Raw genomic sequence first — 12,628 nt, 5'->3', positions numbered from 1 at the left:
CAAATGCCAGGATGGTTCCTTTGAAAGGGCATGGCCAATTTCTTTCCCAATCCTTCCCTAACCCGAGCTTGCGCTCCGTCTCTAATGACCTCGTTGTCGACGGGACGTTAAACACTAACCACCACCACCACCATTCTCACAATCAGAAACTGTCTGTCTACCTACCTCCCCCCCCCCCCCCGAAGATGTTTGCCTATCTGCCTAGGTACCGCCATTTAGATGGTGTCTGCCTACCTACACCCACTTCAAAAGATGTGTAACTGACTACCCCACCTCCGAAGATCTCTGTCAAACCCTCCTCCCATCCCTGGAGGATGTATGTGTGCAGACCCCCCTCTTGGAAGACATTTGACAACCGAAAAAACCGCTTTGGAAGATGTATGACTTCCTACCACTACCCTCGGAAGGTGTATGTCTAGCTAGCACACCCTCGAAGATGCCTGTCTATCTACCAAACCGCGGTATATGCCTGCCTCACCCTGTCAGAATATGTCTGTCTACATACCCCACATGGAAGATGTCTGTCTACTTACCCCCCCCCCCCCCCCCCCCCGTGGAAGATGTTTGTCTACCTAGCCCCTCTTGGAAGATGTCTGCCCACATAAACACACACTCGGAATATGTATGACTAGCCACCACTCCCCTCGGAACATGTGTGTCTACCTACCCCACTTCCGGACATGTCTCTCTACCTATGCCCCCACTCATAAGTTGTGTGTCTACCAACCCGCCATTTGAAGATGTCTGTCAACCTGGCCCTCCCTCAGAAAATGTCTGTCTACCTACCCACCTTGGAATATTTATGTCTACCAAAACCCGGAGGATGTCTGTCTACCCAACACTCCCCTCAGAAGATGATTGTCTACCTACCCCCGGAAGATTTCAGTCTACCTGCACCCCCTCACTTCTGAAAGATGCCTGTCAATCAACCCCTCCAACAGAAAATGTCTGTCTACCTACTGCCCCTCGAAAGTTGTATGTCTATCACCCCTCCTCGGGAGATGTCTGTCTACCTACCCCCCTTCAGAAGATGTCTATCTACCTACCCTCCACCCCCTCGGTAAATGCCTGTCTACCCAACCCCCTCTCGGGAAAAGTATGTCTATCTATCCCCACTCGGAAGATGGCTGTCTACCTACCACCTCCCTCGGAATATGTCTGTATATCTAACCCGACCTCGGAATATGATTTTCCACCTACTGCATGGGAGATGTCAGTCCACCTGCACCCCACTTTGTAAAATGCCTGTCTACTTTCCACCCCTTTGGAAGATGTCTATCATCCCACCTCGGAAGATGTCTGTCTACCTACCCCCCTCTGAACATGATTGCCTACTGAACCACAACTCAGAAGATGATTGTCTACTGACCACCCAGAAGATGGAAGCCTACCTGCCCCCTCCCACTACAACAGAAGATGACCATACATCTAACCCCCTTGGTGGATGTCTGTTAATCTCCCCCCCCCTTGGAGGACTTTGTCTTCCTACCCCCTCGGAAGATGTATGTATTCCATTCGCCCCTCAGAAGATGTCTATCTTCCAACCCCCCTCAGACGATTTTTGTCTACCTACCCTGCCTTGGTATATGTATGTCTTCCTACACCCCCTCATATGATGTCTGCATACCTACCCCCCTCGGAAGAAGTTTATCATCCCTCTGTTGGAGATTTTCTGTCTACCTTGCCCCCCCCCCTCGGAAGATATATGTCTTCATATCCTCTACCCTTGGTGCCTACATACTCAACCTCAGAAGATGTCTACCAACCTACCCCACCTTATAAGAAATCTTTCTACCTACCCCCCCCCCCCTCGTAATATCTGTGTCTACCCCTCGTAAAATGTCTATCTTTCCCAGTTGGAAAGATGTCTATCATCCCACTCTTAGAAGGTGTCTGTCTACCTATCCTCCCACTCTGAAGATGTCTGTGTACCTACCCTCCCTCAGGAGATATCGGTCTAATTGCCCACTGGGACTATGTCTATCTATATACTCTCAGCCTTGGAAAATACGTGCCTACTTACTCCACCCCCTGTAAGATATCTGTCAACCTACAACCTGCCCTCGGAAACTGTCTGTCTACATACACCCTCTAATAAGATGTCTGTCTACCTACCCCACACTGTCTGTCTTCCTACCCCAACCATCCTCGGAAGATGTATGTCTACCTACCCCTCCTTGGAAAATGCCTGTCTACCTAAATCTCGCTTGGAAAATATCTGTCTGCCTACCCCCCATCCTTGGAAGGTGTCTGTCCACCAACTCTCCTGTCGGAAGATGTATGGCTACCTAACCCCCCTCAGAAGATGTCTGTCCATCTATCTGCCTGTGGGATGTGTATGTCTACCTAACTACCTTAGACAATGTCAGTCTACATACCCCCCTCGGAAGATACCTGTCTACCAATACTCCTCTACATGCCAAAACTAATAATAAGATAGCTGCCAACCTAACCCACCTCAGAAGGTCTCTGTTTATGCACCCAAACTGAACATGTATGTCTATCTACCCCCCAGAAGTTGTCTGTCTACCTGCCCCCTCAGAAAATGTCAGTCGACCTACCCCCCCCTTGGAAGATTTCTGTCTACCTATAACACCTCACGGAAAATATCTGTCTACCAGCCCCCTCTCAGAAGATGTCTCTCTACCTACCACCCCCCTCAGAAGTAGTATATCTATCTACCCTACCCTTGAAACATGTCTGTCTACCTACCCCCCCCCCCCCCCCCAGTCAGCAGATGTCTGTCTACCACCTACATAAGTTGTCTATCTACACCCGCTCGGAAGATGTCTGTCCAATACACCACCCTCAGAAGATATCTGTCCTACCCCTCTCGAAAATGTTAGTCTACCTACACCCCAGATAATGAATGTCTACCAACCCCACCTCGGAAGATGATTGTCTACCTACCCCATAGAAGATGTGTTTACCTACCACCACTCGTAGTATGTGTGTTTACCTACCCCCATTGGAAAATATCGGTCTACCAACCGCCCTTGAAGATGTATGCCTACATACCCAACACCCTCGGAAGACGTCTGGCTACCTAGCTCCCCCTACGAAGATATCTGCCTTCATACCCACTTCTATTGGAAGATGTCTGTCAACATACCCAAATTCAGTAAACGACTGCCTACCTACCCCACCTCAGAAGATGTCTGCCTACCAACCACCCCTCGGAATATGTATGTCTACCTACACTCATTCGGAATATTGCTTTCTACCACCCCTCCCTCTGAACATGTCTATCTCCCTCCCTCCCTCAGAACATGTCTATCTACCAGCATCCCCCACCTCCTATGAAGTCTCTCTCACTACCCCCACCCCCTCCCCCCTTCGAAAGTGACACCCTACCTACCATCCTCAGGAAATGTCAGTCTTCCTACTCCCCATACCTCAGAAGGTGTGTCTAACTATCCCCATGGACAATGTCTGTCTACATACCCCTAGCCTCAGAAAATACTTGTCTAACTACACCCCCTCAGATTATTTCTGTCTACCTACAACCCAGCCTCGGATAATGTCTGTCTACCTACCCCCCTCACTAATTGTCTCTCTACCTACGCTACCTTAGAAGATGTCTGTCTACATATCCCTCATCCTCTGAAGCTGTATGTCTACTACCCCTGCTCAGAAGATATCTGTCTACTTAAAAAAACCCTCAGAACATGTCTGTCTAACAACCCCCCCCCCCCTCAGTTGTCTGTCTACCTACCCCCTTGAAGATGTCTGTCTACCTACCCCCAGTAAAACATCTCTGTACCCATCTTCCCCTCAGAAAATGATTGTCTACCTACCCCTGTATGTAAGATGTCTCACTACCTACCCCACCCCTATCTACCCCATCCACTCATGGAAGATGCTTATCTAATCACCTTGGAAGATGCCTTTCTACCCCAGCTCAGAAATTGTTTATCTACCCCCTCCTCAGAAGATGTCGGCCAGTGTACCACCCCTTCAGAAAATGTCTATCTACCACCCTTGGAAGATGTATGTCTGTCTACCCCTTCAAAGATATATGTCTACCTGCCCAACTCGGAAAATGTCCGTCAATGTGTCCCCGTTTGGAAAATGTCTAACATCACCAAACTCAGTAGATGTGTGTCTATCTGTCCCACACCCTCGGAAGATGTCTGTATTTCCAGCCCATCTCAGAAGAAGTATGTTTACCAACTTTACATCAGGAGAAGTCTGTCCAACTACCCCCTAGGAAGGTCTCTGTCTCCCTACCCCCTCTTGGAAGATACCTCTCTACCTACAAAACCCCTCAGAAAATGTCTGTCTACCTACCCCCTCAGAAGGTTTCTGTCTACCTACACCTCCTCAGATGATGTCTATCTACCTACCCCCCCCCCCTCATCCTCAGAACACGTATGTCTACCTACCATCCTCAGAAGATGTCTGTCTACCTAACCACCCCCCCAGAAGATTTCTGTCTATCTACTGCCTCCCTTAGAAGAAGTCTGTTACCAACACACCCATCAGAAGATGTCAGTCTACCAATCCCCACCTCAGAAGATGTCAGTCTTACCCCCCCCCCCCTTGGAAAAAGTCTATCAACCTCCCTCATCAGATGTCCATCTACCACCCCCATCAGAAGATGTCTGTCAACATACCCCCAGAAGATGGCACTTTTCCCAACCACAATCAGAAGATGTTTGTCTACCTGCCCTTCTGCTATAGGAAGATTACCTATCAGCCCTCAGAATATGTCTGTCTACCTAAATTCCCTCAGAAGATGTCTTACTACCAACCATCCCCCCTAAGGAAAAGTCTGTCTATCTACCCCCCCCCCCCTCGGAGGAATTTCTATCTAACCCCTAACTAGAAGTCTGTCTACCTATACCCCCTATCTAAGGTGTCTGTCTACATACCCAACCTCCAAAGATGACTGTCTACCTCCCGCCCTCAAAAACGTTGGTGTACCCATCTTCCCCCTCAGAAGATGATTGTCTACCTACTCCCATGTGCTAGATGTCCCTCTACCTGCCTCCCTTTGGAAGATGTCTGTCTAACTGCCCGCTCCACCCACAAAGATGCCTTTCTAATACTGGCAGAACATGTCTATCAACCCCCCCTCAGATGATGTCTGTCTACCCACCCCCGGAAGAGGTCTGTGTACCCATCCCCCTCAGAAGATGATTGTCTACCTACCCCCGTACAGAAGATGCCAGTCTACTTACACCCCTTTCCGAAAATGTCTGTCTACCTACCCCATCCACGCACGGAAGATTCCTATCTACCCATCTTGGACGATGCCTTTCTACCCCAACTCAGAAATGTCTATCTACCACCATCTCAGAAGATGTCTGTCTACCTACCCCCCATTGAATATATCTGCCTACCCAACCCATCTTTGGAAGATGATTGGCTACCTACCCCATGGAAGATGTCAGGCAACCTGCCCGCTCACTTAGGAAGATGCCTACCTCCCCCTTGGAAGTGGTCTATTTTCCACCACTCAGAAGATGTCTGTCTAACTACCCCCTCTGAATGTATATGTCTGTCAACTATGTCTGTTTACCTACTCCCATAAGATGTCTATCATCCCCCTCAGAAGGTATCTTCCTATATACTCCCTCCCCTTGGAAGATGTCTGTCTACATACCCAAACTAAGATGACGTCTGCCAACCTACTCCCCCACAGAAGATGTCTGTCTACCTACCACCCTTGGAACATCTATGTCTTTCTACTCCCCGGAAGATGTCTGTCAGTCTGCCCAACTTGGAACATGTCTGTCTACGTGCCCTCCTTCGGAAGATGTCTATCATCCCCAGCCTCAGAAGAATTATGTCTATTTGTCCCGCACCAACAGTAGACGTCTGTGTACCTACCCCCTTAAGAAGAAGTCTGTTTACCAACCCCCCATCAGGAGATTCTCAAACCACCCACCAGGAAAGTCTCTGTCTACCTATCCCCCCCCCCCCCCTTTGGGAGATATCTGTCTACCTACAACACAACTCGGTAAATGTCTGTCTACCTACCTCTCAGAAGATGTCTCTTTATCCACACCTCCACAGATGATGTCTATCTACCTACCCCCTGCCCCCATCCTCCGAGGATGTCTGTCTACCTACACCCTCCGAAGATTTCTGTCTACCTACCCCCCTTGGAAGATGTTGGTCTACTTACCCCTCTAGATGATGTCTGTCTAAGTACACCCATCAGAAGATGGCTGTCTACCAACCCACCAATGGGAGATGTCTGTCAACAAACCCCCTCGAAAGGTGCCTTTCTGCCTACCCCCTCAGAAGATTGTCTACCTACGAACACTCAGAAAATGTATGTATACCTACCCCCCCCCCCTCGGAAGAAGTCTGTCTAATTATTCCCCACCCCTTGGTAATTTCTGTCTACATACCACTCCCTTGCAAGATGTCTGTCTACCTACTCCCTCTTGAAAGATATCTGTTTACCTACATCTTCTGTGGGGAGGTAGGAAGACACACATCTTCCACGAGGGGTAGGTAGACAGACATATTCCAAAGCAGGGTACATGGTCAGACATCTTCTGAATGGTGGTAGGTAGACAGACATCTTCCAAGAGGGGGGAGAGACAGCTTCTGTGGTGATAATGGTAGACAAACAATTCCAAGGAGGGGTAGTAAGACAGACATCTTCTGAGGGGTTGTTTCTTAGTCATACGTCTTCAAGGGGGAGGCTTGGTAGACCGACATTTTCCAAGGGGGGAGACATTTTTCGATTGGAGCCAGATAGGGGAGGTAGACATTTTCCGGGGGGGGGGGAGATATTTTCGAGGGGGAGAGTAGATTGACATCTTCTGGGAGGGGGGAGATAGTATTCTTCCATGGGGGAAGGTGAGTAGTCAGACATCTTCAAAGGTTGGGGGGGGGGGGGTCAGTAGACAGACATCTTCCAAGAAATGTCGGTAAGTAGACAGACATCTTCTGTGGGGAGTGATGGTATGTACACTTACGTCTTCTGATGGGTTTGGGTAGATAAACAGGCATCTTTCATGAAGGGGGGATAGAGCTCCTTGAAGATGGGGTGTAGATATCTTTGGCAAGGAGGGTAGATAGACATAATCAGAGAGGGGTTTAGATATATTTCTTCCATAGTGGGGATAGATAGACTTGTCCGGAGTTTGTGAGGTAGACAGACATACAGACATCTTCCTAGAATTTGGAGGTAGACAAACATATACAGAATGGGCAGTAGACACATTCCAAATGAAGGAAGGCTGTAGAACTCTTCTGAGTCTAGGATAAATGTTCTCTGAGAGGAGGGAGGGGCTAGATGGAAATCTTAACAGGGGTGGGGTAGGTAGACATACATATTCTGAGAGGAGGGGGTTGATAGACAGGCATCTTTCATGAGGTGAGTTATAGACATCCGCGTGGGGGATAGACATCTTCTGAGGTGGGGGTAGATACACCTCTTCCGAGGAAGTATGGATAGATAATCTTATGAGGTGGGTGTTGGTAGGCATCAGCTGAAGGGAGCTAGATTGGCATCTTCCGATGTGGAAGGGTTTAGGTAGGCATTTTTAGAGGGAGGGATTTCTTCCCAGGGGTTTAGATAGGCATCTTCCAAGTGGGGTGTAGAATGACATCTCAGAGAGGGGGTAGACAAAATCTTCCGAGAGGGGGGTAGGTAGGAAAGACATCTTTGGAAGGGGAGAGTAGGTAAGCAGGACATCTTTTGAGTGGGGGTTGGTTAAACTGACATCTTCCAAGGGGCAAGGTAGACAGATAGTTTTCTGAGGGTGGGGCATAGGTAGACTGACACTTTCCGATGTGTGGTAAGTAGAATTACATCTTCTGAAGTGATGGGTAGGTAGACAGACATTTTCCGAAGGGGTGTAGGTTTACAGACATATACCTAGGGGGGAAGGTAGACAGACATGTCCCGAGTGGTGGTAGGTAGACAGCCATCTTCCAGTTGGGTAGGTACACAGACATCATCCAAGGGGGGTTAGAAGGACAGACATTTTCCATGTGGGGGTTGGTAGACATAAATCATCTGAGGGGGGAGAGACATCTTTTGAGGGGAGGGTACATAGACGGACATCTTCAGAGAGGAGGTAGTCATCCTCCGAGAGGGAGATAGTCATCTTCCGAGAGGGGGAGTAGATGTCTTCCAAGATGGGAGGCAGTTGTACATCTTCCACTGGTCTTAGCTAGGCAGACATCTTCTGAGGGAGGGTATGTAGACAGACAATCTTCTGAGGGGGATAACGTCGACAGTCATCTTCTGATCGGGGTGGGGTGGGTAGACAGACATCTTCCGAGTGTGGTAGGTATGGAGGCATCTTCTGAGGCTGGATTCGGTAGACAGGCATCTTCCAAGGGGGGGGGGGGTGTTGGAAGACAGATATCTTTCAAGGGGTGGGAAACATCTTCTAAAGGATGCAGTTTGGTAGACAGTATCCTCCGAGAGGGGCCTAGACATTCTGTGAGGGAGATAACGTCGACAGTCATCTTCTGATGGGTGTGGGTAGGTAGAAAGGACATCTTCCGAGGGAGTGTTAGGGTATGGAGACATCTTCTGAGCCTGGGTGCGGTAGAAAGACATCTTCCAAGGGGGGGGAAGGGGGGTGTTGGAAGACAGACATCTTCCAAGGGGTGGGAAGCACCTTCTAAAGGATGCAGTTTGGTAGACAGACATCCTACGAGAGAGGATGTAGACATTCTCAGATGGGGAGTGTATATCTTCTGAGAGGAGTGGTAGATTGACATATTCCGAGAGGGGGAGATACTTTTCTTCCATGGCGGCAATAGATACATATCTTCCCAGAGGAGTACATAGATAGACATGTTTAAATGTGTGGTGAATGTAGACAGACAACTTTCGAGAAAGGGGGGGTAGGTATACAGACATCCTCAGAGGGGGTGGGTTGGGAGACAGACATCTTCCGAGATAGGGATAAGATAAGAGACAATCATTCAAGGTGTGGTAGATAAATATACAGATTCTGAGGGGGTTTAGGTAAACATTCATATTATGACGGGTTGTGGGTGTAGGTAGACAGAAACCATCCGAGGAGGGGTAATTTAGGCAGATAACGTCTGAGAGGGGTTATGAAGACTGACATCTTCTGAGGGGTTGTAGGAGGACAGACGTCTTCCAAGTGGAGGGTTGGTAGACAGACATCTTCAGATGTGGGGTGGGGGTAGGTAGCCAGACATCATCCAATAGGAGGTTGGTAGGCAGACATATCATGTGAGGGGATGGTTGTAGACAGCCTTCTTCTGATGGGTGGGTGGGTAGACTTGACATCTTCCATGATGGGGCGTAGGCAGAGAGACATTGTCCGAGGCAGGGTGACTATAGACATTTTTTTGAGAGGGGGGGAGTTAGACAGACTTCTTCTGGGGGGTTGTAGGTAAACTGACCTCTTCAGAGGGGTGGTGTAGAATGACATTTGCCAAGAGCGGTAGGTAGAGAGACATTTCAAATGGTGGAAAGTAGACAACATCTTCTGATGAGTGTAGGTAGACAGACATCTTCTGAGGGGGATGTGTAGGATGGACATACATCTTCCGATGGTTGGTGGGTACATAGACAGACATATTCCAATGGGTGCGGTAGGTAGACAAACATCTTCCAAGTTGCGGGCGGTCATAGATAGATATCATACAAAAGTTCATGTAGGTAGACACACATCTTCTGAGGGGGTGTAGGGAGACAGACATTTTCCGAGGGGTGTACATAGACATTACATTTTCCAAGTGGGGTCTAGGTAGACAGACATCTTCAGATGAGGGGGGTAATTAGACAATCATCTTCTGGGGTAGGTAGACAGATATATTCAGAAGTATGGGGTTGGTAGACAATACTTTATGACTGGAGGGATGTAGAGAGACATCTTCCAAGGGGTGTAAGTAGGTTAGACAGACCTCTTCCGAAGCAGAGGTGTTGGTAAACAGACAATTATCATGGACAGGGTTAGGTAGGCAGACATCTTCCCAGTGAAGTTTTGTAGACAGGCATCTTCCGACGAAGGGTTAGGTAAACTGACACCTTCTGAGGCAGGGGGTAGGTAGATAGTCATCTTCAGAGGGGTGTTTGGGTATACAGACATCTTCCGAATGGGTGTAGGTATACAGACATATACCTAAGGGGGAGGTAGACAGACATCATGGGAGTGGGGGGTACATAGACAGACAGGTGGGTAGGTATACTGACATCTTCCGAGGGGGATTAGGAGGACAGACATTTTCCATTTGAGGGTTGATAGACTTACATCATCTGAGGGAGGAGAAATATCTTTCGAGAGGAGGGTATGTAGACAGACATCTTCAGAGAGAGGGTAGACATCATCCGAGAGGGAGGTAGTCATCCTCCAAGACAGGGGTAGATATCTTCCTAGAGGGGTGTAAATAAATATCTTCCAAGATGCGAGGTAGATGGACCTCTTCCGAGGGTTTTAGGTAGGCAGACATGTTCCGAGGCGTGGCATGTAGACATACACCTTCTGAGGGGAATAAGGTCATCTTCTTATGGGAAATGGATAGGTAGACAGACATATTCCAAGGGAGGGGGGGGGGGGTAGGTTAGGAGGAGATATATTCTGAGGGTGAGTTCAGTACACAGACATCTTCTGCGGGGTGTTCATTGTAGACAGACATCTTTCAAAGGGGGTGAGACATCTTCCAAAGTATGCGTTTTGGTATACAGACATCCTCCAAGAGGGGTGTGGACATTCTCTGATGTGGGAGTAGATATCTTCCCAGAGGAGTGGTAGTTTAACAACTTCCGGGAGGGGGGGGGTAGGCAGACAGATATCCTCAGAGGTAGGGGTAGGGAGACAGATATCTCCCACAGGAGGGATAAAATCGAATCATTTGAAGGGGGTAGATAGGCATACATCTTCTGAGGGGTTTAGGTAGACATTCATCTTATGACAGGGGAAGGGGGTAGGTAGACAGATCATGCGGGGGGGGGGGGGGGATATGTAGACAGATATCTTACGAGAGGGGGGTAGGTAGGCAGACATATTCTGAAGAGTTGTAGGAGGACGGACATATTCCAAGGGGGTAGGTAGACAGGCATCTACAGAGGGGGGTTAGGTAGACAGTCGTCATCAGAGGTGTATAGGTAGACAGACATCTTCTAAGGGGTTTGGTAACCGACATTTCCTAAGGAGTGGCAGGTAGACAAACTTTTTCCGAGTGTGGGTGGGTATGTAGACAGACACCTGTAAGGAATTGTAGGCTGACAGACAACCTTTGTGATAGATGGTAGGTAGGCAGAAATATTCTGAAGGGAGGGTTGGAAAACATATATCTTCCAATGGGAGGGGTAGGTAGTCATACATCTTCTGAGGGCTGGGTTTAGGTATACAGAGATCTTTCCAAGGGGGGGCAGGTAAGTAGACAGACATATACTCAGGGTAGGGGGATGAGAGACAGACATTTTCCGAGGGGGAGGGGTAGGTAGACAGACATCTTCTGATGGTTGGGTAGGTAGACAGACATCTTCCGGGATGGATAGCTAATCGGACATGGTTTGAGGGAGCTTAGGTAGACAGACATTTCCGATGGGGAGTGTAGGTAAGCAGACATATTCCAAGGGTGGGGAGATGAGAGACAGACATTTTCTGATGTGGAGATAGGTAGACAGACGTCTTCTGAGGGGTTGTAGGTAGACAGACATCTTCCAAGCGGGAGCTGTAGGTAGACAGACATCTTCAGAAGGAGATTGTAGGTTGATGGACATATTTTGTGCAGGTAATGATAGATAAACAAATTCCAAGGGGTGGTAGTTTAACAGATATCTTCCCAGGGGGGCTGAGTAGATAGACAGACATCATCCAACGTGGGTAGACAGACATATTCCAGGTGGAGTAGACATCCTCCAAGGGGTAGACATCTTCGAATGGTGGTGAGGGTAGGTAGACAGACATCCTATGAGAGTGGGGTTAGAGATTCTCTGAGAGGGGGGTGTAGATAGCTACCGAGAGTGGAGGTAGATAGACATATTCCAAGTGGGGGGGGGGTTGGATAGAAATCTTCCGGGGGTTGAAATTTGGCAGTTGGTAGACTGGGCTCTTCTGAGACTGTGTTTGGAAGACATTTTCCGAGGTGGGAGGTAGACAGATATATTCCGAGGCAGTTGGTAGGTAGACAGACTAATTCCAGGGTGGTTGGTATGCTGACAGACATCTTCTGAGGGGGGGGGGGGGTAGACAGACATCGCCTGAGGGGCTGGAAGACACCTTCCAAAGTTTGGGGGTCGCTAGACATCTTCCGAGACAGGGGTAAACAACTTCCGAGTGGGGGGGCTGAGTAGGGGTTGGGATAGGTCGACAGACAAATTCCGAGAGGGCAGGTAGGTAGATAGACATCTCCTTAGTGTGGGGGGGGGGGGGGTTGAGAGACATCTTTCAGGGTGATAGACATCTTACGAGGTGGGGAGAGAGTTTTTGTGGGGGTGTAGATAGACATCTTCACAGGGTGAGGTAGGTGGACAAACATCTTCCTTAGGGGGGTGACGTAGGCAGACATCTGCCGAGGGGGTAGGTAGATAGACATCTCCTGTGGAGAGTTACGTAGACTGACATTTTCTAACGAGGCAAGTAGGTAGAATTACATATTAGGTGGTGGGGCGATGAGAGACAGACAGCTTTCGATGGGGTAGAGGTAGTATGAAATCTTCCGATGT

This window comes from Schistocerca gregaria, unplaced genomic scaffold (assembly GCF_023897955.1).
Source record: "Schistocerca gregaria isolate iqSchGreg1 unplaced genomic scaffold, iqSchGreg1.2 ptg000251l, whole genome shotgun sequence".
NCBI classification, from domain to species: domain Eukaryota; kingdom Metazoa; phylum Arthropoda; class Insecta; order Orthoptera; family Acrididae; genus Schistocerca; species Schistocerca gregaria.
This window is presented reverse-complemented; position numbering follows the sequence as displayed.